This window comes from Ursus arctos, unplaced genomic scaffold (genome assembly GCF_023065955.2).
Source record: "Ursus arctos isolate Adak ecotype North America unplaced genomic scaffold, UrsArc2.0 scaffold_12, whole genome shotgun sequence".
Classification (NCBI taxonomy): Eukaryota; Metazoa; Chordata; class Mammalia; order Carnivora; family Ursidae; genus Ursus; species Ursus arctos.
Window position 1 is genome coordinate 55324019 of NW_026622786.1, and position 27006 is coordinate 55351024.

General features: G+C 41.7%; 1 pseudogene; it reads right to left on the reverse strand.

Annotated features, from left to right (window-relative positions):
• Positions 1–2719: 2719 nt before the first annotated feature.
• On the reverse strand, positions 2720–3697 carry LOC113254260 (serine/threonine-protein phosphatase 2A catalytic subunit beta isoform-like; annotated as a pseudogene).
• Positions 3698–27006: the final 23309 nt, after the last annotated feature.

Consider the following 27006-nt stretch of genomic DNA (forward strand, 5'->3'; position numbering starts at 1 on the left):
GTTGAACATAAGACCAAGGTCTTTGTCCTCCTGGACCAGAATCCTCTAACCCAAATCCCCTTTGTTCAAAGTCAGAATGAGTTCCAGAACTTGGGGAGAGGCTGAAATGACAGATGAGACTTACATGCTGCCTTCCCCAAAATACCACCAGAACAACATATTGATAAGACATGGCTGAGTTCCTTCTTGTCTCGGTAAGACTCAGTCTTCTAGCATCTTAGAGAGGGGAGACCAAAGCAGAAGACCTAGGAGATTTCGACGTCTGGGTTAAGGCAGTTCAGCAGTTTTTTAATCAAGGATTTAATTAGGATTTGGTTCAGGATCACAATGTAATAGTTTCAGATTGGTGCCCACAGCAAGGGGAGCATCTTTAAGGCAAGGGGTTCAAAAAGTCTTGGGGATTAAATTTGTCATTTGGTGTTTTCTGCTATTTCAAGTTATTTCAACTTTTATCTTCTGGGCCAGTTTCCTGAAATAGTCAACTTACGTTGATGAAGACAGTGGACTAGGAGAGTCATGTTAATGCCGAGAGCGGCTGTGTGGGTGTAGATGGTTTCAGCTCTCAGGGTCAGGACACCCAAAGGAGGGAGGAGAGAGCTGGGGAGATTCAGAGCTGATGGGCCCAGACACCTATAAGTTTCTCATCAAGCTGCTATAAAATAATCCTGCAACAGGAAACTCCCGTCCCTTACAACACAATAACGCCATCTGTTCGGCTAACATTGATTTTCAGTCCCTGGTCCTATGGGGAGCCATGTGGTCTTTCTCCTCCACCTTCCCTCTCCCTCTGACACTGATTTAGCCTTGACTCAATCATTAGGCTAGAATAAGTGTTTAAAATCTTTTCACCCAGAGCCTCCCATGGTTTGTGTGAGCATTTGCCAGTGGACTACTCACATATGACTGTACCTGTGACCTTCTCCCGCCCCTTCTGGTCTGGGTGCAGTCCGGAAGCAGAAGGCCTGCCCTGCAGCTTCCAAGTGATTATTCTGTAGCAGATACCAGGCAAAATGAGCAAGCCCAGCGGGGGTGAATGCTGATGCACATTAGAAAGGTCAAGCAATGCGGGGAGCATACAGCTTCTGCTTGGGAGCCACAGATGCATCTGGCCCAGACAGGAGGACCTAATCTAATTTCTAAACAGGAAGAACGTAACTCCCTGGGATGGAACACCAGGCCTGATTTGCCTAGAAACTTATGGGGAGTGGGAGGTGGGGGGGGGGGGTGACTAACATTTACTGAGGACCTGTTGAGCATTTTTACACAGCATTTCATGGAAAAGCTTAGCATATCCAAAATCTTTGTAAATTGAATAATATTTTCAATATCTGAGGTGGAGAAAGACCCAAACAGAGGTAATCTCCTCTGTTTAAAGGCAATTTGTAGCCAAATTCCTCTCTGAAAAGAAGGAAGCATTCCCTGTTTTTTATCTAGTTGACCTCTCTTTGACAATCTATTATCCAAAAGAAGGTAACAGTCGATATTGTCCACTGGATGCGTGCTACCCAACGAGGTGAGGTGAGATCTGACTTCCCAGTCTCAGCCACATCAACAGTCCTCTCATCTCATTTGTTAATTGTGAATAAAATAAAAAGATCTCCAAGAGTAAAGAGCGCATTCTTTCTGGAACCTACATCCCATCAAGTGCTGCTCTGTAACACTCATTTACTCATTTAGAATTGGGAATGAGGGGTTACTTAAAATTAAAAAAAATAATATTTGGAGCACCTGGCTGGCTCAGCCAGTAGAGTATGCAACTCTTGATCTTGGGGTTGTGAGTTCAAACCTCACGTTGGGCAGAGTTTACTTTAGAAAAAATGTAGACTTGGGATGCCTGGGTGGCTCAGTCAGTTAGCGGCTGCCTTCAGCTCAGGTCATGATCCCAGGGTCCTCGGATTGAGTCCTGCATCCGGTTCCCCGCTTAGTGGGGAGTCTGCTTCTCCCTCTGCCGCTCCCCCTGCTTGTGTGCTCTCTCTCTCAATCTCTGACAATATACATAAATAAAATCTTTAAAAAATAAAAAATAAGTAAATATTATGTGAAAAAGTCTCTTTTAAAAAAATGTAGACTTGGGAATGAGGGAAGTATTCTTTCACTCCTCCACACACTGCCGCTCTGGCCTCTCGCGTCTAGGACTTTTTTATTTTTGTTTTTGTTTAAAATGGAAAGTTAATTTGCTCAGTACACCAAATAGGAAGCAAGCACTGTCATGACAAATATATAGAAATATGCAGATCAACATAAAACAGTAATTTAGTTTAAATGAAGGGAAACCTTTTTAAATGTTATGACAACATACTCCCCAGAATCTTTCCTTCAGTTAATTTAACTATATATTTCAATAAAATGAAGGATAATGGATTAAGTGGAAGTTAGTTTGTGAATTTTTCTTAAGAATAAAACTCCAGCTCTATCAATCCATGCCAGTTAAACACTATAATTTCCAAAATGCAAAATGAGATGAAGGAGTTAGTGACCTTTTTTGCTTAACAGTCCAGCGGAAAGTGGTTACTACAAATACAGCAAGCAAACCATTAAGACCGACCAATCTAGAACATAGTATTGTACTAAATTTCAGTCTCAAATTGTACTAAATGCTCATCCTTAGTACGGCCCATTTTCGTCCGTGATACAGTCTAATGCCAAGACAGATCCCCATTTGTTACAGAAACATACAGATTACTGTTGCTTTTTCAGTTTTTTTTTAAATACATATATTTTAAAAGCCGGGTATATTTCCACATACAACGGCAGTTTTTTCCCAGGAGGAATTTACAGGAAGCAGTCCGCACCGGGTAATACAAGGCTCTCCACCACGAGGTGCTGGGTCAAACTGAGAGAAGGAGTATTTTAAAGTGTCACCTAATTCCATGCTAGCAGCCTGGTTCCCACGACAGTAACAGTAAGTAACTGGGTGCACTAAAAATGGTCACCACATTCTGATCATGACGCCACCTGTATTCCTCCATTACAAGTTGGTGAGCTCGAGAAGCCAGTGTGAGACCATTGGTATGGTTAAGTGTTTCAGAAATGTCTTGTCCAAACGTATAGCCGCACTAGGTGGTGAAATATCCCACCGACCACGATCCTCTGGATCTGACCACTACAGATCACACAATGGGCCCTCCTGTGGAACTTCTGTAAATGACTCAAGGCTCTTGCATGAGCCAGTGTATCTAGGAATGGAGAGAGGCCACCACGGAGGTTGAATATCTGTCCATCTACTAACGCTCTAAGTGGAAGACGATCAAATAGATCTATAAAATATTTCCACACTTTGGCATTTCCATACTTTCACAGACGTTCATCACAGAAGCCATATACTTGGGTAACCTGTCAGCTTTCATGGTTTCCTCTCAATATGGTAATGCACTCCAGGTAACACACCTTTAAGACCACAAGAAGAGTCACAGTCTCCACTGAGTATAGCTTATGTCTACACAGTTGCCCATGAATAGATAGTTTCTACCTGGTGATTTTCCACCAATTCTAAAGAGCTCCATAATATCAAAGAATTGACCATGCACATCTCCACACAGGGTAACAGGACAATGAAACTCTTGCACCTTTGATTCTTCTGAGAAAATTTCCTTAGCCTTTTTGTACTGCACCACACTTGGTTCTCATTAAGCTGTTCATAATCATTCAGCTGTTCAACCCACTGGTGCAGCTCCTTGGTGAACACCTAGTTGTCCATGGCGGCGGGTTCCCCTTCCCCACTGCCTCTTTCTTCTTCACACCTCAGGCACTGCTCCCTTCTCCAGCTGCTGCCAGCTCCCAGCTGCAGAGGAAGGAGCCAGGGAGCAGGGAGAGTGGCAGCAGACCCCTCGCACCACCTAAGGCCAGCCTGGAGGAGGCTGCGTGACTGGGGAGGGAGTGGGTGAAGAACACGGGCAGGTTAGGTGGAGTGCCAGAGTGCCACAGGGGTCTTCAGCGAAGCACCCACCAGGTGCTAACCACCTGCTACCACCACGGCCTCTCTCTCAGGCTGCTCTTTTTTTTAACTCTTTTTAAAAGGTTTCATCCTCTGGCCAACACAAACACGAAAAGATGCTTGACATTACTCACCATCAGGGAAATGCAAATCAAAACTATAATGAGTTATCATCTCACACCTCTCAGAATGGCTAATATCAACAACATAAGAACAAGTGTTCATGAGGATGTGGAGAAATAGGAACCCTCCCTCACTGTGGGTGGGAATGCAAACTGGTGTGGCTGCTTTGGTTAACGGTATGGAGGCTCCTCAAAAAGTTAAAAATAGAACTACCTTAAGATCCAGTAGCTGCACTACTGGGTATTTACCTAAAAAATACAAAAACACAAATTCAAAGGGACACGTGCACCCCTATATTTATAGCAGCATTATTTACAATAGCCAAATTATGTAAGTGGCCCAAGTATCCATCAAAAGATGAATGGATAAAGAAGATGTGGTATATAGATACAATGGAATATTACTCAGCCATAAAAAAAGAAAGATCTTGCCATTTGCAACAACATGGATGGATCTAGAGAGTATAATGTTAAGTGAAATAAGTCAAAGAAAGACAAGTACCATATGATTTCACTCATATGTGGAATGTAAGAAACAAACGAGCAAAGGGGAAAAAAAGAGGGTGGGGGAGAGAGAGACAAACCAAGAAACAGACTCTTCACTTTAGAGAACTGCTGGTTACCAGAGGAGAGGGGGGCAAGGGGATGGGTGAAATACATGATGGGGATTAAGGAGTGCACCGAGGTGATGCACACCGGTGTTGTATGGAACTATGGAATCACTATATTGTACACCTGAAACTAACACAACACTATATGTTAACTATACTGGAATTAAAATAAAAACATAATTTAAAAAGAAAAGATTTCATCCTCAACTCTTCTTTTCCCTTCTCTCCTCAGATCACTCAGGACTTCTGTGATTACTTTCATCCAAATCACTTCCACTCCTAACACTCTTTCCTGACCCTCCAGAGCTCCATTCATCCCTCCTGACTTTGAGTACTGGCCATGCAGAAGTGCCTGACGGACATCCTACCCTATCACCTGTGCCCAACAGCCTGGTCCCAGAATTTGCCTGAATCTTTTCTGAGCTCATGGCATCCAACTCTAAACAAGGGCTCCCCACTGCCTATAGAAATTCTCTAACCTCTACCCTTGGATTCAAGATCCGGTGTGGTCTGGCTTCCAAACATCCATCACTACACTACTTGGCATACCCTCCAGCTTAACAACACCTCTATGCTTTTCCCACCTGAGAACTTGCTTACATCTTTCTTCTGCTATTACAATCTTTTCATGCCCAGTTTCTGCATGTTCAGATCTCACCTAGAGTTCTCATCTAGTCCTTTAGGTTTGAAACAGCAAAATACATCGAAATAAGTAAATCCCCCAAAAGACCATCTCCAGTGGGTGTGATATCCTAGAAGGTCAACACATGGCACTACCTCAAAGGAAAGTCCAGTTACACATTAACTGCTGGTAACAGAAAAAATACAGGAAGAGTCACCTATTCTAAGACGTTAGGAAAACAATAAATAAATCCAAAGAAAGTAAAATAAGGGAAGCAATAACATTAAAATCAGAAATTAACGATTAAGGGGTGCCTGGGTGGCTCAGTCTGTTAAGCATTCAACTCTTGATTTTGGCTCAGGTCAAGACCTCAGGGTCGTGGGATTGAGCCCCATGTGGGGCTCTGAGAGCTCAGTGCAGAGTCTGCTTGTCCCTCCCCCTTCCTCCTCTGCCCCTCCCCCTGTTAGCAGGTGGGGTGTTGGGCACATAGGACGTCAGGCACTCCTGCATGGTCAGTGCTCAAAGTCAGGTGGGATGAACAGCACTCTGAAGGGTCAGGAAAGAGTGTTAGGAGTGGAAGTGATTTGGATGAAAGTAATCACAGGACTCCTGACGGTTCTGGGGAGAGAAGGGAAAAGAAAAAGAGTTGACGATGAAACCTTTTTTTAAAAGATTTTTTTATTTCTCTCTCTCTCAAATAAATAAAATCTTTAAAAAAAGAAATTGAGCATGATTAAGAAAACGAAAAAATGAATTTGTAAATCTAAAAGCTAGATCACTTACAATGTGAGTGTCACTAGCTAGCCTTACAGAAGAAACAAGAAGAGAGCACAAAAACACAAAATTAGGAAAGGGAAACTTGTCACATACACAGAGGAAATAGAGGTAAGCGTGAGGCCATTATATACCACTATAATTTAATACATCTGAAAATCCTAATAAAACTGATGCTCTTCTATGAAAATATTTCTCCCAAAATTGGGTTGGAAGCACATGGGAATAAACAAATAAATAACATGTAGAAATAAAGACAATTCTCCTCCAATACTCTAGTCCCAGATCATTTCACATGTGAATCTTTAAAAATTGAATAAACAGAATTTTTGATGCTATTTAACTATTCGAGAGCATAGAGACGTAAAGGAAATAAACATCCTAACTCATTTTACACAACTGGCAAATGACTGATCTGTGAACCTAATAATCACAAAACTGCAGACTAGTTTTATTTGTATAGAGTTGAAAGAAAGTTTAAATATATATATACACACACAAACCACATATAAATTGTATATATCAAATCAAACCAGCAGTGCAGTAAAAGAATAACATACCGAGACCAAGTAAAGTTCATTTCAGGAATCAAGGAATCCAAGGATGATTCCATATTAGGAAATTTAGTAATATAAATTAATTTTAAGTAAGTCAAGAGAGAAACCATGATTGCCTTTATACTAAAAATGCATTTATTAAAATTTGCACACCCATTCCTCCTTATAAACCTCTTAATAAAATGAAAATGGGGTACCTGGCTGGGCCAGTTAGTAGAGTGTGTGATGCCTGATACAGAGGTTGTGAGTTTGAGCCCCACACTGGATGTAGAGATTACTTAAAAATAAAATCCTTAAAAAAATGAAAATAAAAGGTATTCCTTTATTTTAATGAAATATTTCTCAAAACCAAAGCCCCAATGTGTTTCATGCTAAAACACTAGAAGCATTTCTGATCAAGTCAGGTACAAGACAGGACCTAATAGTACCACTGTTATTGACTACTGCTTAGAAGTTCCTGTCAAGGCAATTAAGCAAGGGCTGAATTAAAATGTGTAATTAACAGAAAGGAGATTGCAAAACTGTCATTATTTACACAGCATATGATTGCGCATCTAAAAAAAAACCCAGCTTAAACCTACTAGAAAAATAAAAGGTGAGTGAAGAAATTAAAAAATAACATTAGGGGCACCTGGCTGGCTCAGTTGGTTAAGCATCCAAGTCTTGATTTTGGCTCAAGTCATGATCTCAGGGTTATGAGACCAAGCACCATTTCAGGCTCCGAGTTGGGTGTGGAGCCTGCTTAAGATTCTCTCTCCCTCTGCCACTCCCCTGCTTCTCCCTCTCTTAAAAAAAAATTAATATAAAAAAAGCAGTATTTTATTAAAAGGAACTTCTAGTTAAAAATTTAGGTCAAGATGGTAGATTGTGCATATTCTAAAACACTACTTTCTATGCCTAAAAATGCTAGCTAGAATATTTAAAATATTTGAGTATTAAAATATTTTAATACATGTCTCTAAGGAAAGAAAAGGGGGTTCCACAGGTGTCAGATATATAGAGTAGTCCTTGAGGTTGTAGAGCCCATGAAAGGACCAGAGAGGAATACAGGCTGTAGGGACTGGGGTTAAAAATGCCCACAAGCCTGGCATTTAAGGAGAAGCTAGATCCGGCTGCCCATCCACAAATGAAAATCTGCATGTCCTTCCATTAGCCCAAGTTCTTAGCTAGAAGACAGAGGTAGCCTGCCCAGACTGGAACCACGCGACTGGAATCCTGAGTCCACATACATGTGGGGCCTGTATTCTCAGGGTGGCAAAATCCAAGCCCATCCACTAACACAAAAAATGATCTAGAATCAGGGAACCCAAAATAGAACCCGAGTAGAGGCAACCAAATGGAGACCTCCACAAACCAAGTCAAGTAAGGAGAGATCTCTTGAGCAAGAACTCTAATACATGTGAGGAAGTCCAAGGCCATGTAAGTGCAATCCACATGCTTAAGTGGGAGAACTCACTCCTAAAGTAAAGCTACTAGAACAATCTAAAAGAGGTTAAAATAAATACACCTAAGATATTTGAATGAAGAAAGAATAGCATCATCAAATGGAAATAGGAAGGAGGGGACCCTCCTAGCAGCATGACTCAAGCCAATAAGGTTTCCAGCCTCCCTTGCTCAGCCAGTATCTGTTCTCTGTAACTGCCTCTCTGGCACACAAAGGGGACAACAGACTCTGCTGTGACTCTTCACTTGTTTTCATTTCTAGCTTTGGCTCCGTGAGATGGAATCAAGGCTAAGCAGGAAGGAGAGAAAGGCAAACACACAGGGAAACTGGGAAGAGGGAAGTATATGATCAAATGGGGCAGGGACAAAGTCATTGCCCAAGAAAGTTGAGCACTTCCCCAAACACTTCAGACACTCACTCTTTTCACGTGGAATATAAAAAAATCAGGTTGGTAGCACAGGTAAGAGTATGGACACTCCATTTTCAGGATCTACTTTTTTTTAAGTGCTTATCTAGGAAACTGCGAGCTTATCATAATTAGACCCCACTTGGCTAGCAGGCTTCTAGTGGGTCAAGGGGCTATAACCTGCCATGTCAGCAACTTGCCAGGTTGGGGCCAATCCTGAACTCAGACAGCATTTAAAAAGCTCCAGCCAAAGAATGCCTGGCTGTTCAGTCAGCAGAGCATGTGACTCTTGATCTTGGGGGTTGTTTCAGTCCCATGTTGCAGGTAGAGGTTCCTTAAAAAAGCAGCAGCAGCAGCAGCTCCAGTCAAGTACCTTGCTGTCTATAAGGGACCATCAATTTTCCAGGTCTCGCCAATGTGGCCCTTCAATTACCGAGTGCCTGCCTCTGGCCTGGCGCTGAGGAGAGAAAAAGGGCTGTATGTCTTAGGCATCAGAGACAGCTTCCTGGAGGAGGTGACATCAACTGCTAAGAGGAAGGCATTTCCAGATGATAATGGGGAGAAGGGCTTTGAAGGTTGTGGGAGCAGCCTGTGGGCTAGCCAGAGGCAAAGCAGTACAGGGAACTGCCAGTCCAGAGAGGCTGGATGGGGAAGTGTAATAAGAGAAGGGAGAAACCAGTTTATCTTTTAAAAATCTTTGTTGCCTTGAATTAATTTTTAAACTTGTTTTGGCTGTCTCTTAAGCACATACAATTTTTTAAATTAAAATTTCCCTAATGAGACGATAAATTCTTGGATGGCAAAGAGTTTGACACAGTAGCTTTCTTCCCAGCAGAGCCGTATCCTTGTCTGGAGTGACCTACTGCCAGGCAGCCAGGCTCAAATCTGGCATCACTGGAAGCATGAACAGATGATGACGATGAATGTCGCCGAAGACCCATAGCTTGGTGCCCCTGGTGCACCCGGGCCCTGCTTGGAACACAGATTCTTCTGGTCCGAAGGCCCTGACAGAGGCGAGAGAGGCTCTGGGGCGGGGGGTGGGGGGTGGGGGGGGTGGCAGGACCACACCCCCGTCGATCTGGGTGAGACAGCAAGATTCCTGCTTTTGAGACTCCCCTCTTGCATCAAACTCTTCCTGTGTTAATTTCTTAACAGTTTGCTTGCAGAGTTCGTAATTTTTAGAGTGGATCTGGGGGGAATCTGCATGTTCTTGAGAACAATTTAATTTTATGTTTTAATTTGGAGAGGACGAGGGGGGAAAAAAACCTAATGTAAGCATCTTCTAGGGCCTCTGCCTCAGTTATTGGGGTTGCTTCTGTCTTGGCATGCTGGGGGAAGGAAGATTTCCTGGTCGGTTTGAAAACAGAAATGCCCCATGAGAATTAGGTCTCTCCCAAAGACAGGCAGAAAGTTCTAGAGAGCCTGTTCATAATCATGCTGTGAATAACTATTAAATGCCAGAAGAACAACATTGTGGATATGGCTATATTAATGTTTTTAATTTCACTGGCTTTGCAGCTTTCTTTGTAATTCAGATGTAAGTCTGTTTCCATTTCATAGTTGCAGAAGAGCTGTAAGCCCAAGGAATTTAAATAAGCACAAAGCTTATGTAAGTAACTTTGTAACAGAAAATTTTGTAACCTAATTTTTTTCTTTAGGAGCCAAGCAAATCTGTGAGGCCTTTCGCCTCCAAGGAGGGGTGGTGCTGCTGCTGGGACTTTGCGCAACCTGTTGGTTTCAGGGCCTGAGCCGGGGCAGCCACCTGGTCTGACTACCTGGCACATTTATGTCACCTTGACCATTCCACTCCCCACATCTTTGCGTGGACCACACCTCGACTGCACACTCCACCGACTGGGGCATCCCGGAGACCACAACTTCTAAGACCTTCTTCTCTGTGTGGCCTGTCCCTGCATGGCTGAGGACCTTCTTCTCTGTGGCCTGTCCTTGCACAGCTGAGCCGGCAGGCTACCAGTTCTCTCCGTTACAGGCTATTGCAGTGTTACAGCTAAAGACATTTTGGTTCGCAATCCTCCTCTTCTACAAAACAGGAAGACTCAAAAACTTTGCTTCTCTGATATGCAACTCCAAATTTTGTTTGGATGGCATGGCAGCAGGAACGAAAAGACGGCGGCTGATCTCATTATTAACTGCAGATGGGACCGGCCAGCTTTTGCCAGATGAACTGTACTCTGAATATTCAGACTTTTAAAGAAATCACTTACCCATTGGAAAAAGACTGAAAAAATGAAGGCAGGCAAGGAATTTCAGAGAAGTGAAGAGTGATCACTATCTTTAGAGTACCCACATGAATGTTCAAAGTATAACAGGTTTATTCTAAAAGCTCTGGAGTACATAACAATGCTGCTTATTTAGTAATCTCTACACCCAACGTGGGCTCAAACCCATGACCCTGAGATCAAGAGTCACATGCCCTTCTGACTGAGCCAGCAAGGGGCCTCCGGAGTGCTGCTTACTTAAATGTTGGTCTATTTAAAGTAGTTCTGATGAATACTGGGGGTCATCTAGACTTGCTTAACACTTCAACTTTGTGGGACGTCCGAGTGGCTCACTGGGTTAAGTGTCTGCCTTCGGCTCGGGTCATGATCCCAGAGTCCTGGGATTGAGTCCCTCGTTGGGCTCCTTGCTCAACGGGGATCCTGCTTCTCCCTCTGCCTGCTGCTCCCCCTGCTTCTGCGCTCTCTCTGACCAATAAATAAAATCTTTAAAACAAAACAAACTTCAACTTTGTGCCTATAAAAGTTACAGCACAGTCTTTCATGTTTTTAATGTATCATGGAGTACTCTTGCTTATTCGATTCTTTAAACCTTACAGTATGCAACAACTATAAAGGACTAATGATCTTGGTACCAGACAAGAAAAAAATTTCACAAGGGTTTCCACTTCTGAATTGTCATATTATCTCAAAAGTTGAAATAAGATGGGGCGCCTGGGTGGCACAGCGGTTAAGCGTCTGCCTTAGGCTCAGGGCGTGATCCCGGTGCTATGGGATCGAGCCCCACATCAGGCTCCTCCAGTAGGAGCCTGCTTCTTCCTCTCCCACTCCCCCTGCTTGTGTTCCCTCTCTCGCTGGCTGTCTCTATCTCTGTCAAAAAAAAAAAAAAAAAAAAAGTTGAAATAAGATGATCTACTGCCATTGTTCTTCTAACTGTCCAGTGTATTAGCAATTCCGCTGTGTGGTTAGGAGGGTGAATAATTCCTTAGACTTTTTGCTAGAATTATGGTGTCCTCATGACTAAGTAGTGAACTTAGCAGATGGAGATAAGCTTCAACTGATAATGTCATTATTTTTTTGCTATGTCTTAGCTTTGATGATTAAAAAACCAATTCTGTGTAAAACCAAAATGAGTAAGAAGAGAAACAGAGAAGGAAAAGTCATGCAATATCTTAATCAAGACTGGGAAACACTGAGGTAGGAAATCTATTTACCAGTTCAAGGGCCCAAGGTTTTACATTTCCTTTGAAGAACTTAAGCTGACAAAATCTGTGACGTTGACACATGAACCAAAATACTCCTTTACCTTGGGGTGGCAGGTGCAGCAAATCTGTGTGGCTCCTCAAACTTTCCTGAATCTGGAAACCATCAGCTTGAACTAAGAAGTCTGGCCTTTCCCTTCAAAGTGGAAACCTTAAAAGAAAGGACTGTATGAAGAATCCAGCCCGTGGAGCGACAGAATTCCAGCAAATGGGAATGCTTCATAGTGCCTCATCTTGATGCATTCTGTTGTTTCTCTGTGTTGAACTTTGTCCTTTTTTTTTTTGTAAACCATTCCACATCAAAACAAATTTCTTAATTGAGACATAATTGACATGGAACAATGTGTGTAAGTTTAAGGGTTATATCAGAGGTGTATATTACCTCTGACTAAAGGTAAAAATAATTTTTCTGTATTTAATTTGTATCTTTTTTATGGTGCCATCTTCTTCCCGTTAAGTTTTAGCTTCTTCCTTCTTTATCCTAATACCCTCTCATTTAATTCCATTTTTAAAAAATTTCACCACCGGGGGGTCTGGGTGGCTCAGTCAGTTGAATGTCTAACTCTTGGTTTGGGCTTAGTTGTGGTCTCAGGGTCGTGGGGTTGAGCTCCACGTTGGGCTCTGGGCTCAGCCTAGAGTCTGCTTGTCCCTGTTCCTTTGACTGCCCGCATGCACAAGCATGCACTCACTCCTTCAAATAAAGAAAATCCTAAAAAATAAAAAAAAGTTCACCACCGAAGTCTTTGAGAATAGTTTTGATCATGACATTCCCCTAAATATAACCCTTCAAAAACTCCCATGGTTGCAGTAAATCAAAATGGCTCACCCCAACTCTACAGCAAGAGTACAAATGGAAGCCCACACATCCCACCTGAACATTTTTTTTTTTTTAAGATTTTATTTATTTGAGAGAAAGAGCAGGAACGGGGAGCGGGGAGAGGGGCAGAGGGAGAGGGAGAAACAGACTCCCCACTAAGCAGGGAGCCCGTTGTGGGATCATAACCTGAGCCGAAGGCAGATGCTTAACTGACTGACTTGGTTTCATCTCAGCTCATGATCTCCCGGTTGTGGAATCGAGCCCCGCGACGGGCTCCGTACTTAGCACAGAGTCTGCTTGTCCCTCTCCCTCTGCTCTTTAAAATAAATAAATAAAAATATCTTTATTAATTTTGTTTCGGTTTTACCCATTTTTTCTTTATTTTTATTAACATGTAATGTATTATTTGTTTCGGGGTACAGGTCTGTGATTCAACAGCCTTACACGATACACAGCGCTCACAACTACACATACCCTCCCCAGTGTCCATCACCCAGCCACCTCATCCCCCCCACCCACACTGCTCCAGCAACCCTGTTTGCTTCCTGAGATTAAGAGTCTCTTATGGTTTGTCTCCCTCTCTGGTTTTGTCTTGTTTCATTTTTCCCTCTCTTCCCCTATGATCCTCTGCCTTGTTTCTCAAATTCCACAAATCAGTGAGATCATAGGATAATTGTTTTTCTCTGACTTATTTCACTTAGCATAATACCCTCTAGTTCCATCCACATCATTGCAAATGGCAAGACTTCATTCCATAGTTTGGCTATTGTGGAAATTGCTGCTATGAACATTAGGGTGCACGTGCTCCTTCAGATCACTACATTTATACCTGTGGGGTAAATACCTAGTAGTGCAATTGCTGGGTCATAGGGTAGCTCTATTTTCAACTTTTTGAGGAACTCCACACTTTTTCCAGAGTGGCTGTACCAGCCTGCATTCCCACCAACAGTGTAGGAGGGTTCCCCTTTCTCCGCATCCTCACCAACATCTGTTGTTTCCTGACTTGTTAATTTTAGCCATTCTGACTGGTGGGAGGTGGTATCTCATTGTGGGTTTGACTTGTATTTCCCTGATGCTGAGTATGTTGAGCACTTTTTCATGTGTCTGTTGGCCATTTGGATGTCTTCTTTGTAGAAATGTCTGTTCATGTCTTCTGCCCATTTCTTGATTGGATTATTTGTTCTTTGGGTGTTGAGTTTGATAATTCTTTTTCGGTTTTGGATACTAGCCCTTTATCTGATATGTTATCTGCAAATACCTTCTCCCATTCTGTTGGTAGTCTTTTGGTTCTATTGACTGTTTCCCTTGCTGTGCAAAAGCTTTTTATCTTGATAAAGTCCCAATAGTTCATTTTTGCCTTTCCCTTGTCTTTGGCGATGTGTCTAGGAAGACACTGCTGCAGCTGATGTTGAAGAGGTTGCTGCCTCTGTTCTCCTAGAGGATTTTGATGGATTTCTGTTTCACATTTAGGTCTTTCATCCCTTTTGAGTCTATTTTTGTGTATTGTGTAAGGAAATGGTCCAGTTTCATTCTTCTGCATGTGGCTGTCCAGTTTTCCCAACACCATTTGTTGAAAAGACTGTCTTTTTTCCATTGGATCTTCTTTCCTGCTTTGTCGAAGATTACTTGACCACAGAATTGAGGGTCCATTTCTGAGTTCTCTATTCTGTTCCACTGATCTATGTGTCTGTTTTTGTGCCAGTACCATACTGTCTTGATGATTACAGCTTTGTACTAGAGCTTGAAGTCTGGAATTGTGATGCCACCAGCTTTGGTTTTCTTTTTCAACATTCCTCTGGCTATTTGGGGTCTTTTCTGGTTCCATACAAATTTTAGGATTATTCGTTTCATTTCTGTGAAAAAAGTTGATGGTATTTTGATAGGGATTGCTTCGAATGTGTAGACTGCTCTAGGTAGCATAGACATTTTAACGATATTTGTTCTTTCAATCCATAAGCATGGAACATTTTTCCATTTCTTTGTGTCTTCCTCAATTTCTTTCATGAGTATTCTATAGTTTTCTGAGTACAGATCCTTTGCCTCTTTGGTTAGATTTATTCCTAGGTATCTTATGGTTTGGGGTGTGATTGTTAATGGGATCAACTCCTTAATTTCTCTGTCTCGTTGGTGTATAGAAATGAACTGATTTCTGTGCATTGATTTTATATCCTGCCACTCTACTGAATTCTTGTATGAGTTCTAGCAGTTTTGGGGTGGAGTCTTTTGGGTTTTCCACACGAATAATCACATCACCTGCAAAGAGTGAGAGTTTGACTTCTTTGATTTGGATGCCTTTTATTTCTTTTTGTTGTCTGATTGCTGAGGCTAGGACTTCTAGTACTATGCTGAACAGCAGTGGTGATAGTAGACACCCCTGCCGTGTTCCTGACCTTAGGGGAAAAGCTCTCAGTTTTTCCCCATTAAGAATGATATTCACTGTGAGTTTTTCATAGATGGATTTTATGATATTGAGGTATGTACCCTCTATCCCTACAATGTGAAGAGTTTTAATCAAGAAAGGATGCTGTACTTTGCCAAATGCTTTTTCTGCATCTATTGAGAGGATTATATGGTTCTTGTCCTTTCTTTTATTAATGTAGTGTATCACATTGATTGATTTATGGATGTTGAACCAACCTTGCAGCCCAGGAATAAATCCAACTCAGTTGTGGTGAATAATGCTTTTAATGTACTGTTGGATCCTACTGGCTAGTATTTTGGTGAGAATTTTTGCATCCATGTTCATCAGGGATACTGGTCTGTAATTCTCCTTTTTTGGTGCGGTCTTTGTCTGGTTTTGGGATCAAGGTACTGCTGGCCTCATAAAATGAGTTTGGAAGTTTTCCTTCCATTTCTATTTTTTTGGAACACTTTCAGAAGAATAGGTATTAATTCTTCTTTAAATGTTTGGTAGAATTCCCCTGGGAAGCCATTTGGCCCTGGGCTCTTGTTTGTTGGGATATTTTTGATTACTGCTTCAATTTCCTTGCTGGCTATGGGTCTGTTCAGGTTTTCTACTTCTTCCTGGTTCAGTTTTGGTAGTTTATACGTCTCTAGGAATGCATCCATTTATTCCAGATTGTCTAATTTGTTCACATATAGTTGCTCATAATATGTTCTGATAATTGTTTTATTTTTTTGGTGTTGGTTGTGATCTCTCCTCTTTCATTCATGATTTTATTTATTTGGGTCCTTTGTCTTTTCTTTTTGATAAGTCTGGCCAAGGGCTTATCAATCTTAAAAACCAGCTCTTAGTTTCATTGATCTGTTCTAGTGTTCTTTTGGTCTCCGTTTTATTGATTTCTTCTGTAATCTTTATTATTTCTCTTCTCCTGCTGGGTTTAGGCTTTATTTGCTGTTCTTTCTCCAGCTCCGTTAGGTGTAGGGTTAGGTTGTATATTTGAGAACTTTCTTATTTCTTGAGAAAGGCTTGTATTGCTATAGACTTCCCTCTTAGGAACACTTTTCCTGCATCCCAAAGATATTGAACAGTTGTGTTTTCATTTCCATTTGTTTCCATGAATTTTTTAAATTCTTCTGTACTTTCCTGATCATTCATTCTTTAGTAGGATGCTCTTCAGCCTCCATGTATTTGAGTTCTTTCCAACTTTCCTCTTGTGATTGAGTTTGAGTTTCAAAGCACTGTGGTCCAAAAATATGCAGAGAAAGATCCCAATCTTTTGGTACCTGTTGAGACTTGATTTGTCACCCAGGATGTGATCTATTCTGGAGAATGTTCCATGTGCATGAGAGAAGACTGCGTGTTCTCTTGTTTGGGATAGAATGTTCTGAATATATCTGTGAAGTCCATCTGGTCTAGTGTGTCATTTAAAGCCTTTATTTCCTTGTTGATCTTCTGCTTAGATGATCTGTCCACTGCAGCGAGTGGGGTGTTAAAGTCCCCTACTATTATTGTATATTGTCAATTTGATTTTGTTATTAGTTGGCTTACATAATTGGCTGCTCCCATGTTAGGGGCATAGATATTTACAATTGTTAGATGTTCTTGTTGGATAGACCCTTTAAGTATGATGTAGTGTCCTTCCTCATCTCTTATTAGTCTTCAGTTTAAAATCTAATTTGTGTAATATAAGGATTGCCACCCCAGCTTTCTTTTGCTGTCCATTAGCATGATAAATGGTTTTCTACCCCCTCAGTTTAAATCTGGAGGTGTCTTTGGGTCTAAAATGAGTCTCCTGCAGACAGCATATCGATGGGTCTTGTTTTTCTATCCAATCTGATACTTTATGTCTTTTGATTGGGGCATTTAGCCCATTTACATTCAGGGTAACTATTGAAAGATATGAATTTAGTGCCACTGTATTGCCTATAAGGTGACTGTTACTGTATATTGCATATACAGTATATACTTTTTAAAAAATAAATAAATAGATAAAAATTTTAAAAACCTAGCAAACTACTACAAATACACCTTCATGAGGCCACAGAATACCACATTCTGGTTTGGAATTCTCAGGCTTCTGCAAGTTCCATACCAGAACATGGAGACATGAGAATCATCTCTGGCCCAAAGTCAATCTCCTCTTCCTACCACCATTCATTGTTAAGTTTACGGGGTTCTTGTAATACACAAGTGGACACCCAGACTCATCTGCACCTCTCCCCAAGAAAGCACATTCAATCAGTCCTTGGCCACCTTTAGGGCCCAAGGATATGCATACCAGCTGTTCTATCTTTGGGAAGTTAGGTAAGAGGTGTTGGAAAGCCCTAACATGAAGCTTCCTCAGCTGTTTAGCCAGGAAATTCTACAGCTTGGCTAGAAGGTGGGAGAAGGGCAGACTCCTCCTCCTTGGACTCCTTTTGCAGACTGGGGTTGGGGGAGTGTCCAAGAGGTAAGGGGTTTTGGAGAGCTGCGTTGCAAAGGGGTTAGGGGGAGTTCAAGACCAGTGGTGGCCTCAATTTTGCTTACAAACACACTGGATCCTCTCCACACTTCTTTAGAGAACTGTTTTCTCCAGCCCTGCTCTAAACACAAACTAAAATGAAATACAGAAGAGCAAGGAGACACAAATACAACCCTAAAGTGAATTAGGAAATGAGGGTAAAAGCAAAGAGTGACTTCATCTACATTAAGAATAAGAAAAAGGTACAAAGAAAAAAAAAAAGAATAAGAAAAAGGTAAATCTTGGTAAAAGAAATGAAACAAAATTTTAAAATACGTATTAGAAACCCCAAAGGAGATACGATGAAGGATATTTAATGTAGATGAGCCAAAGGCTAAAACCAATGCAAGAAGTGAAAAACATAAAACTAGAGGAGATAAAAGATTAAGTGGCTAGAAAGAGGCCCAGTTCTTCCGCAACACAGGGAGAAGGGAGCGAATGAGCACGTAAAGCTGTAAACCTAAAAACACAATCTCCAAGTAGATAAAAAGGTACGGAGCCTCCACATAACCCCCAGTGACATGATGCAATCAGGTTTGTCATCTCACTAGAAGTCAACTCTGAAAGTTACAAGGTACCCCTTTTTTCCTCCTGTGTTTTCAATTATATCCTTTGTCAGCAGCCAGAGGTGAGAAGCTGGCCCTTTCAGCTGAGACAGCCGAAACAACTTAACACTGTTTTTGAAAGCTATGTAGGTAAATATTTAGCAAAAGGCATAAAATGACCATGCTCTTTGATCCATTCATTCCAGTCCTGGAGACTGTCCTCCAGCAGGAGTCCTATTGGGCTGAACAAAGGAAATATTCCAATCTTTAAAAATTTCCAATTTTATGTTTGTGCTGACTCCAAATGTAAAAGCAAAATGTCCAAAGGTGGAGGAAAATTTAACAAATTATGGTATATTTAATCTGAGGAATTACACAGCAATTAAAAGGATGGTTATAGAGCCTTTTAATGAAAAGATATCGTTTACTGGGGCACCTTGGTGGCTCAGTTAAGTGTCTGCCTTCAGCTCGGATCATGATCCCAGGGTCCTGGGATGGAGCCCCATGTGGGGCTCCCTGCTCAGTGGGGGGGGGGGGGGGGGGTTTGCTTCTCCCTCTTCCTTGGCCTGCCCCCCTTCTTGTGCTCTCTGTCAAATAAAAATCTTTAAAAAAAGAAACAAAAAGAACTTTTTTTTGGCAGAAAATAAAACTCATTGTGCTCTAAAATTGTACAGGGCATATAAATCATTATTTAAAAATCAATGTTCTAATAGCTGTGATGTTTCAGTGATAAGTTTTGGGTAACTTCACCTTCCCTTCCCTTTCACAAGATGCAGGCACAGTCAACTTATCACAGAATCTAAACTGTCACCTTCTGATTGTGCTTCCCAGTCACTGTCCTTAGGCTTAGGAAACTTTGTCATTCCTGTCTGGCTTGGAGGCTGCACTGTGCAATCCAGAGATCTCTAAGGCAACAAATATCAAATTATGCACATTTAGCACCTTGAACTGCTTCTTGACTGGAGTGGGGGTACCTGTACTGATCTGACCCTAAAAACTGACCAAAGTAAAATATCACGTTCATCTCCCCTGATTCCAAAATTGGGTGTGACTGTTATAAATCAATATTTGACTTCTTCCACATCTTTTTTAAGTAGGCTCCATGCCCGCCATGGAACCCAGTGTGGGGCTTGAACTCACAACCCTGAGATCAAGATCTGAGCTGAGATCAGGAGTCAGATGCTTAACTGACTGAGCCACCCACGCGCCACTTCCACATCTCAAGCATATGTCCTCTGATAAACCCTCCAAGGCTCTTCAATTCTCTTTCTACGGGTTCCCAGAGAACACAGTACCTCCCCTTTTATATAACTCCCAATTCCTTCTTAATATCTGTCTTTCCCACTAAGACCATAAACTCTACAGAGTCAGAGAATGTCTCTCAGCATAAAGATGTTCCGGCCCTTGGTATTGAATCCCCCCCCCCCCTTCCCCTGTTGCAGTGAGAAGAGGGTCTCTAACAGCTTGGCGTATGCTGTCTGCCTGGGGCAGATGACCACATACTCCCAGAGAAAAACTAACAATGAACTAGAAAGTCAAAAACACAAATTTCTATGAGAGCTCTTGGCTTGAGCCATAAGAACACAACGGAAATTCTCAGCAGGAATCAAGTCCTCTCAGCACTAGGTTTTCCAGGCTGCTCTATCTACCTGGAAACCCCTCTTCCTGTCTTTGCCCATCTAACTTCTAGGACCCTTCAGGGCTCGCTATGGGTATCACCTCCTTTAAGTCTGGTTTGACTTCCCAGACTATACAGATTTGCAGGGAGCAATTAGTTTCTGAGAAAGGCTGGAAACCATTCAAGGTTTGTTGCAAAGAATTTATTGATCCACTGATACCTTCTAACTCTCTTCATATGCTGCCTGTGGAGACAAGGACACCATGCGGATAGGGATTTAGTCCCTCGGGTGTTCATATTTCTTTAAAAATCTGGAGGCAGTTAGGAATGTAAACAGTATAGCCACTATGTAACATAATATCAAACCTCCTGAAAAAATTAAAAATTACCATATGATCCAGCAATTCCACTTCTGGGTATTTACCAAAAGAATTCAAAGCAGAATTTTAAGAGCTATTTACACACACACACACACACACACACACACACACACAAACACACACCCGTGTTCATTACAGTGTCATTCACAATAGCCAAGAGATAAAAACAACCCGAATGTCCCCTGACAGGTGGATAAAGCAAATGTGACATATACACACAATGGAATGTCATGCAGCCTTTAAAACAGGAGATCCTGTCCCATGTTACAACGTGGATGAATTTCAAGGAGTTTACACTAAGTGAAATAAGCCAGTCATGAAAGGTCAAATACTGACGATGCCACTAATGAGGGATCCTAAAGTAGTCAAAATCCTAAACAAAAAATAGAACGCTGACTGCTGGGGGGAAAGGAAGGGGGGATTAATGGGCAGTTTTAGTTTTGCAAGATAGAAGTTCTAGAGATGCCGCACGACAATGTGAATATACTTTACACGAAACTGTACACTTAAGAATGTTTTAAGAGATGGGGCACCTGGGTGGCTCAGTCGTTAAGCGACTGCCTCCAGCTCAGGGTGTGATCCCCTCGTTCTGGGATTGAGCCCCGCATCGGGCTCCCCCACTGGGAGCCTGCTTCTTCCTCTCCCACTCCCCCTGCTTGTGTTCCCTCTCTCGCTGGCTGTCTGTCAAATAAATAAATAAAATCCTAAAAAAAAGGGGGGGGGGAGAAGCAGGCTCCCAACGGAGGAGCCTGATGCGGGGCTCCATCCCAGAGTGCCAGGATCATGCCCAGAACCGAAGTCAGACGCTTAAGGACTGAGCAACCCAGGCGCTGCCCCCCCAAAAAGGATGTTTTAAGATGATAAAGTTAATGCTATGTGATTGTAACCACAATTAAAAATAAATTAAACCCAAGGGGCAATATGCTAAAATACCAGTAACATCAGTTTGATATCGATGGCCACTTGGAATTTCTCATCATTCTTCTTGCTATTTCTGTAAACTTGCTTAAGTTATGTGTATGATTTTTCATTTCCTCATCTACAAAATGGGGGGTAATCGCACAGAATATTTCAGTGATGAGAAGGAAAGTATGTGCAAGAAAAGCACCCGAGTGTCTAACGCACAGAAATTCAGCTGTCACCACTCTGCCCCCTCCTGGTCCTCACCAGCCTTCCAACACACTGGGCTGACTCTCAATTAACGACAGACTGGTTCCACAAATCACAAGACATACAATAGCATTTAAAGTCATGTTTGTTATTCCACAAGTCCAATAAACAAAATGGATGAGGAAATGAGCATTTTACTTTTATCAAATCTCCAACAACAGAGCCATCTGTGTGCATTTGTGTGCGTGTGTATATATATATGTATATATTATATATATATTTTTTAAGGGCATCACTGTAATTAAATCAACAGCCTCTAAGTCATAAATATAACATTCACTGAGTTTCCACATACTTCACCTTCAAACCCAAACTGATTTACCAGAATGGCTTAAGCCTGGGGAGATGGGATGGAGCTGGACTGTGGGAAACTTGGACCTGGCAGTGGCAGGCCTCTTCCCAAGACGACACACTAGGATTAGTCATTTCCTATACACAGTACAAAAATTTTAAAGTTTTGCCTTATGGCAAAAAATCTGAAAACTGGAGCTCATGGGGCACCTGCCTTTGGCTCAGGTCATGATCTCAAGGTCCTGGGACGGAGGCCCACCATGTTGGGCTCCCTGTTCAGTGGGGAGTCGGCTTCTCCCTCTCCCTCTGCCCCTCCCCCTGCTTGTGCTCTCTCTCAAATAAATATTAAAAAAAAAAACAAAAAAAAACAGAAATGGGAGCTCATGCGTCCTCTGCAGCCCCATGCCATTATTCGAGAAGACTCAGTCAATCCCCCTTTTTATAGCCTGAAATCCCCCTAACACTCATACTCCTTTGAAGTATTTTATTTCTTTCTTGGAAAAAGTAGAAATTGTAAATTTCAGAATAACAGATCAATGAAACAGAACAGAGTCAGAAAATGGGCCTATCTGGCAATAAATAAAACTGCATTTCTGACTTAAACCATATATGAAAACAGATTTTGGGTAGATTAGAGAATGAAATGTAAAAGATTAAAATGTAAAGCCACAGTCAGTGCTGATGAGAGTATGGAGCAACTGGAAACATCATACCTTGCTGGTGGGAATGCAGAATGGTTCAGCTCCTTTGGAAAATAGTTTGGTATATGTATGTTTACCATACAAACCAGCAATCCCACTGCAGGCATATATCCAAGTGAAATGAAAACTTATGTTCACACAAAAAATACATACAGAAATGTTTACAACATTTCTGGAAATTATCAAAAACTGTTAAACTTAGAAATGGATCAACAGGGGCGCCTGGGTGGCACAGCGGTTGAGCGTCTGCCTTCGGCTCAGGGCGTGATCCTGGTGTTATGGGATCGAGCCCCACATCAGGCTCCTCCGCTATGAGCCTGCTTCTTCCTCTCCCACGCCCCCTGCTTGTGTTCCCTCTCTCGCTGGCTGTCTCTATCCTGTCAAATAAATAAACAAAATCTTTAAAAAAAAAAAAAATGGATCAACAAACTATGATACATCCATAGAAAACACTACTCAGTGATAAAATGGAAAGAATGATTGATAAAAGCCATGTGCATGAATCTCAAAGGCATTATGCTAAGTGAAAGAAGCCAGACTCAAAAGGGGTAATTTCAGAAACTGATGGACCAATTCTGTATTTTTTAAAAAGATTTTTACTTTTTAGGTAATCTCTATACTCAACATGAGGCTCGAACTCACAACTCCAAGATCAAGAGTCACAAGCTCTTCCTACTGAGACAGCCAGGTGCCCCCATCTTGTGATTATATATCTGTATTCATTTCTCAAAGCTTGCAACACTATACATCATTAATTTTCTTAAATGGAAAAACATAAAACTAAAAACCATGTAGGAGAATATTTGATTGTAGGTAGGAAAGGAATTTTTTTTTAAAGATTTTATTTATTTATTTGACAGAAAGAGAGGCAGCGAGAGATGGAACACAAGCAGGGGGAATGGGAGAGGGAATCCAAGCAGGCTTCCCGCCAAGCAGGAAGCCCAATGTGGAGTTCGATCCCAGAATGCTGGGATCATGACCTGAGCCAAAGCAGATGCTAAACGACTGAGCCCCAGGAAAGGAATTCTTAAAAAGACTTTATAAGCACCAACCATAAGGGAAAAACAATTATGGGTTTGATTACACAAAATATTGAGGATTTTAGTTCTAAGAGGATAGAATAGACAAAATTAACAAATGAGTAATGAACTGGGAGAAAATATTTCTACCATCTAAAAACAATATGGGATTATTATCCAGATATACAAACTCTTCTAAATTATCAAAAGAAAAGAGGCTTTGGGCACCGGGTTATTTCAGTAGAGCATGTGACTCTTGATCTGAGAATTGTTGAGTTCAAGCCCCACATTGGGCATAGAAATTACTGGGGGGGAAAAAGAGGCTTTCTCTGGTCATTGTAAAAAAGCAAAAGATATGAATCAGCAAATTCAAAGGGTGAACTCTAAATGACTACAAAAATATATGGACGGCTTCTGATTTTGGCTAATTAAAGAAATACAAATTAAAACAGGATACCCCATTTTACAACCATTATGTTGGGAAAAATTAGAAAGTTGAGTGGGGATGTAGAAAAGTAGGAACTCCAGAGAACTATAGAAATATAGCCAAAGCATGTATGACAACAGAACTCTGACCAGCAACTTCTGCAATTAACCTGGGAAGCCAAACCACCTTTGCAGCAGTTAGCCTAGAATAGTCATTCTTGGTCAATAACTACCAAATTCCGTTTTTGCTCCCATTTCCAACTCAGGACCAACCAAAGCCAAGTATGTTCCCAAGTCATAAGATGCCCTCCTCCTAGGGGCACCCTGGGTGGCCTAGTCGGTTCAGCTTCTCCCTTCAGCTCAGGCCATGATCCCAGGGTCCTGGGACTGAGCCCCGTATCAATCAGGCTTTCTGCTCAGCAGGGAGCCTGCTTCTCCCTCAGCCTGCCGTTCCCCCTACTTTTGCTTTCTCTCCCTGCCCAATAAAAATTGAAAAAAGATGCCCTGCTTCTAGTTAGTTTCCCATGCCAATAACTTCTAGTAGGAAAATACCCAGAACCTTTCCCTTTTGTTCCACCATAAAACTTTCCCACTCCTAACTGCCTTAGAGGTTTTGATACTGGCCATGCTAGCTGGCTCCTCCATAGTAAGGTCTGAATGAGTACCTTGGGCTTGTTCTAATCTGGGTGTTCTTCACTTTTCACGAACTAGAACCAATCTGAAGAACAAACTGGCAATATTGAGTGGAATTAAGCATAAGCTTACACTCGGACCCAATAGGTACTCTTGCCCAGGTCCCTAAGGGGGCAGGGATGAAGATGGTCATAAGTAGTGGGGGGGGGGGGGGTAAAGGAGGTGAGGGGAAGAGATGGAGCAGCTTAGCTGTCCACCACTGCACAGTGATAAATTATGATGCATACTGTAAAATTCATTAGAAACAATGAGCTAGATGTGCAGAATAGATTATCTTTTTAAAGATTTTTTATTTATTTGAGACAGCCAGGGAGAGAGGGAACACAAGCAGGGGGAGTGGGAGAGGAAGAAGCAGGCTCCCAGCAGAGGAGCCCAATGTGGGGCTTGATCCCAGAACGCCGGGATCAGGCCCTGACCAAAGGCAGACGCTTAACGACTGAGCCACCCACGTGCCACCAGAACAGATTATCTTTTTTTAAAAAAAAAAGTATTAATAGTAATAGATAAGATCCAAAGCATACCAGAACAGATTATCTTTTTTTAAAAAAAAGTATTAATAGTAATAGATAAGATCCAAAGCATAATTCCATTCACACAAATTAGAAACACACTCATTCACAAAGACATTTTAGAAGAAAAACATCCAAAGATTTATAGGACTCATATTAGTGGGTGGGTGCTAGGAGAAGAGAACGTAGGAATGCAGGCAAGATTAACAGGAAAACAGAACGGATTTTGTACAGACATACAGAGTAGCAGGGACTGAAGGATATTACCAACTCTCTAATTTAGCACTAGAAATTCTCACCCCTCCCCACACCCTGGGAATAAGCAGCTTAAACACTATCCCCAAGTAGATCTCAGAAGAAAAGAGGTCTGGACTATGTAGGAGTGTGTCAATGCAAGCATTCATGTTGGAGGGTTCTACAGAGTACAGACTTTCTCTCAATCTGTTCTCTAGAAATGTATTGGCATCAGGGGAATTGTTGCCTGACCTCTATTATCATCTACAGAAACAGGCTATTAGTCTAGAAGAAAGCAGTGCGTGGGCATCACAACAGAGTTCATGAACACTAGATTAAGTTCCTTGGGGCTGCTGTAACAAAGTATGACAAATAGGTGGCTTGGAACAAAAACAATTCTGGAGAAGTTGGAAATCAAGGTAGTGACAAATCATGCTTCCTCCAAAGGATCTAGCAAAGAATCCATCCTTGTAACTTAACTCTGGTTATGTAAGATGTTATCACTGGGGGAAGAAGGGTAAAAGGTACACGGGACTGTACCATTTTCTCAACACCTTGCATCATTTCACACAAGTAGAGCAAAAGGTCAAGAGTACTTTAACAAAAGTAAAGAAAAAATGGGGCAAAAAGCCTGTAAACCAGATATAGCAATGAAATTCAACAGAATAGAAAGATAATGGAGTACCTATGAGTAGTATTTTCAGTTTTCTGACCCACCCACCCCCAATGCACGGGAAGACGGCCTCCTGTGGTGCTCACTCTTAAATCAACTGGGGGGGGGGGGGGGAGACCTGGCTGGCTTAGCTGGTAGAGCATGCAACTCAATCTCAGCGTTGTTAAGTTCAAGCCCCATATTGGGTGTAGATATTAAAAATAAAGTCATCTGGGAGAAGGGCAACCAGCTTTACTTTAGATCTACCAGCCAGCAAGCAGGATTTCCTGTCTACTGAGAGGACACAAATGTCCTCTTATGTTGGGCACGAATGTCATCTTGCAGAATTTTACAAGAAACCTGAGAGGAAGAAATGAACCCAGTTACGGATGAAGGAACTACAGAGTCCAGAGGCATTAGTAACTTGCCCGGGGTCACACAGCAGAGTTAGAGCTCAAAGCCAGGTGTACTGAGGCCAGGGCATTTGAAGTAGCAATCAGTTTGCAGAAAGGTCCATGAAGGTGAGAGTTGGAAGGACTAACTGAGAAAAGCAGCTGATTTCAAAAGCAGGGCAGAGGACATTTGTTTTTGTAAATTAAATATATGCAATAAGCCCTGGAGCAAGCCATAAAACAGTTACTTCATTCTCTTCATTTTTTTTTTTTTTAAGATTTTATTTATTTATTTGACAGAGACACCCAGTGAGAGAGAGAACACAAGCAGGGTGAGTGGGAGAGGAAGAAGCAGGCTCCCAGCAGAGGAGTCTGATGTGGGGCTCGATCCCCGAACACCCTGAGCCAAAGGCAGACGCTTAACGACTGCGCCACCCAGGCGCCCCCATTCTCTTCATTTCTTATCTATACACTGCAAACCAATTTATTTTATTCTAGACTAACAACTGAGAATACATTAAAGTCCAATATTAGGAAAGAGATTCGATCTCTCCATTGGATGGGTTTATGCAATAAAATGTAAATGTGATTAACTATGTAATGACAAAATACATTAGAAATGTAAAGTAGAAAAAAAAACAAATGAAGCATATTTGAAGGAAAAAGGTTTAATATAAAAATTCAAG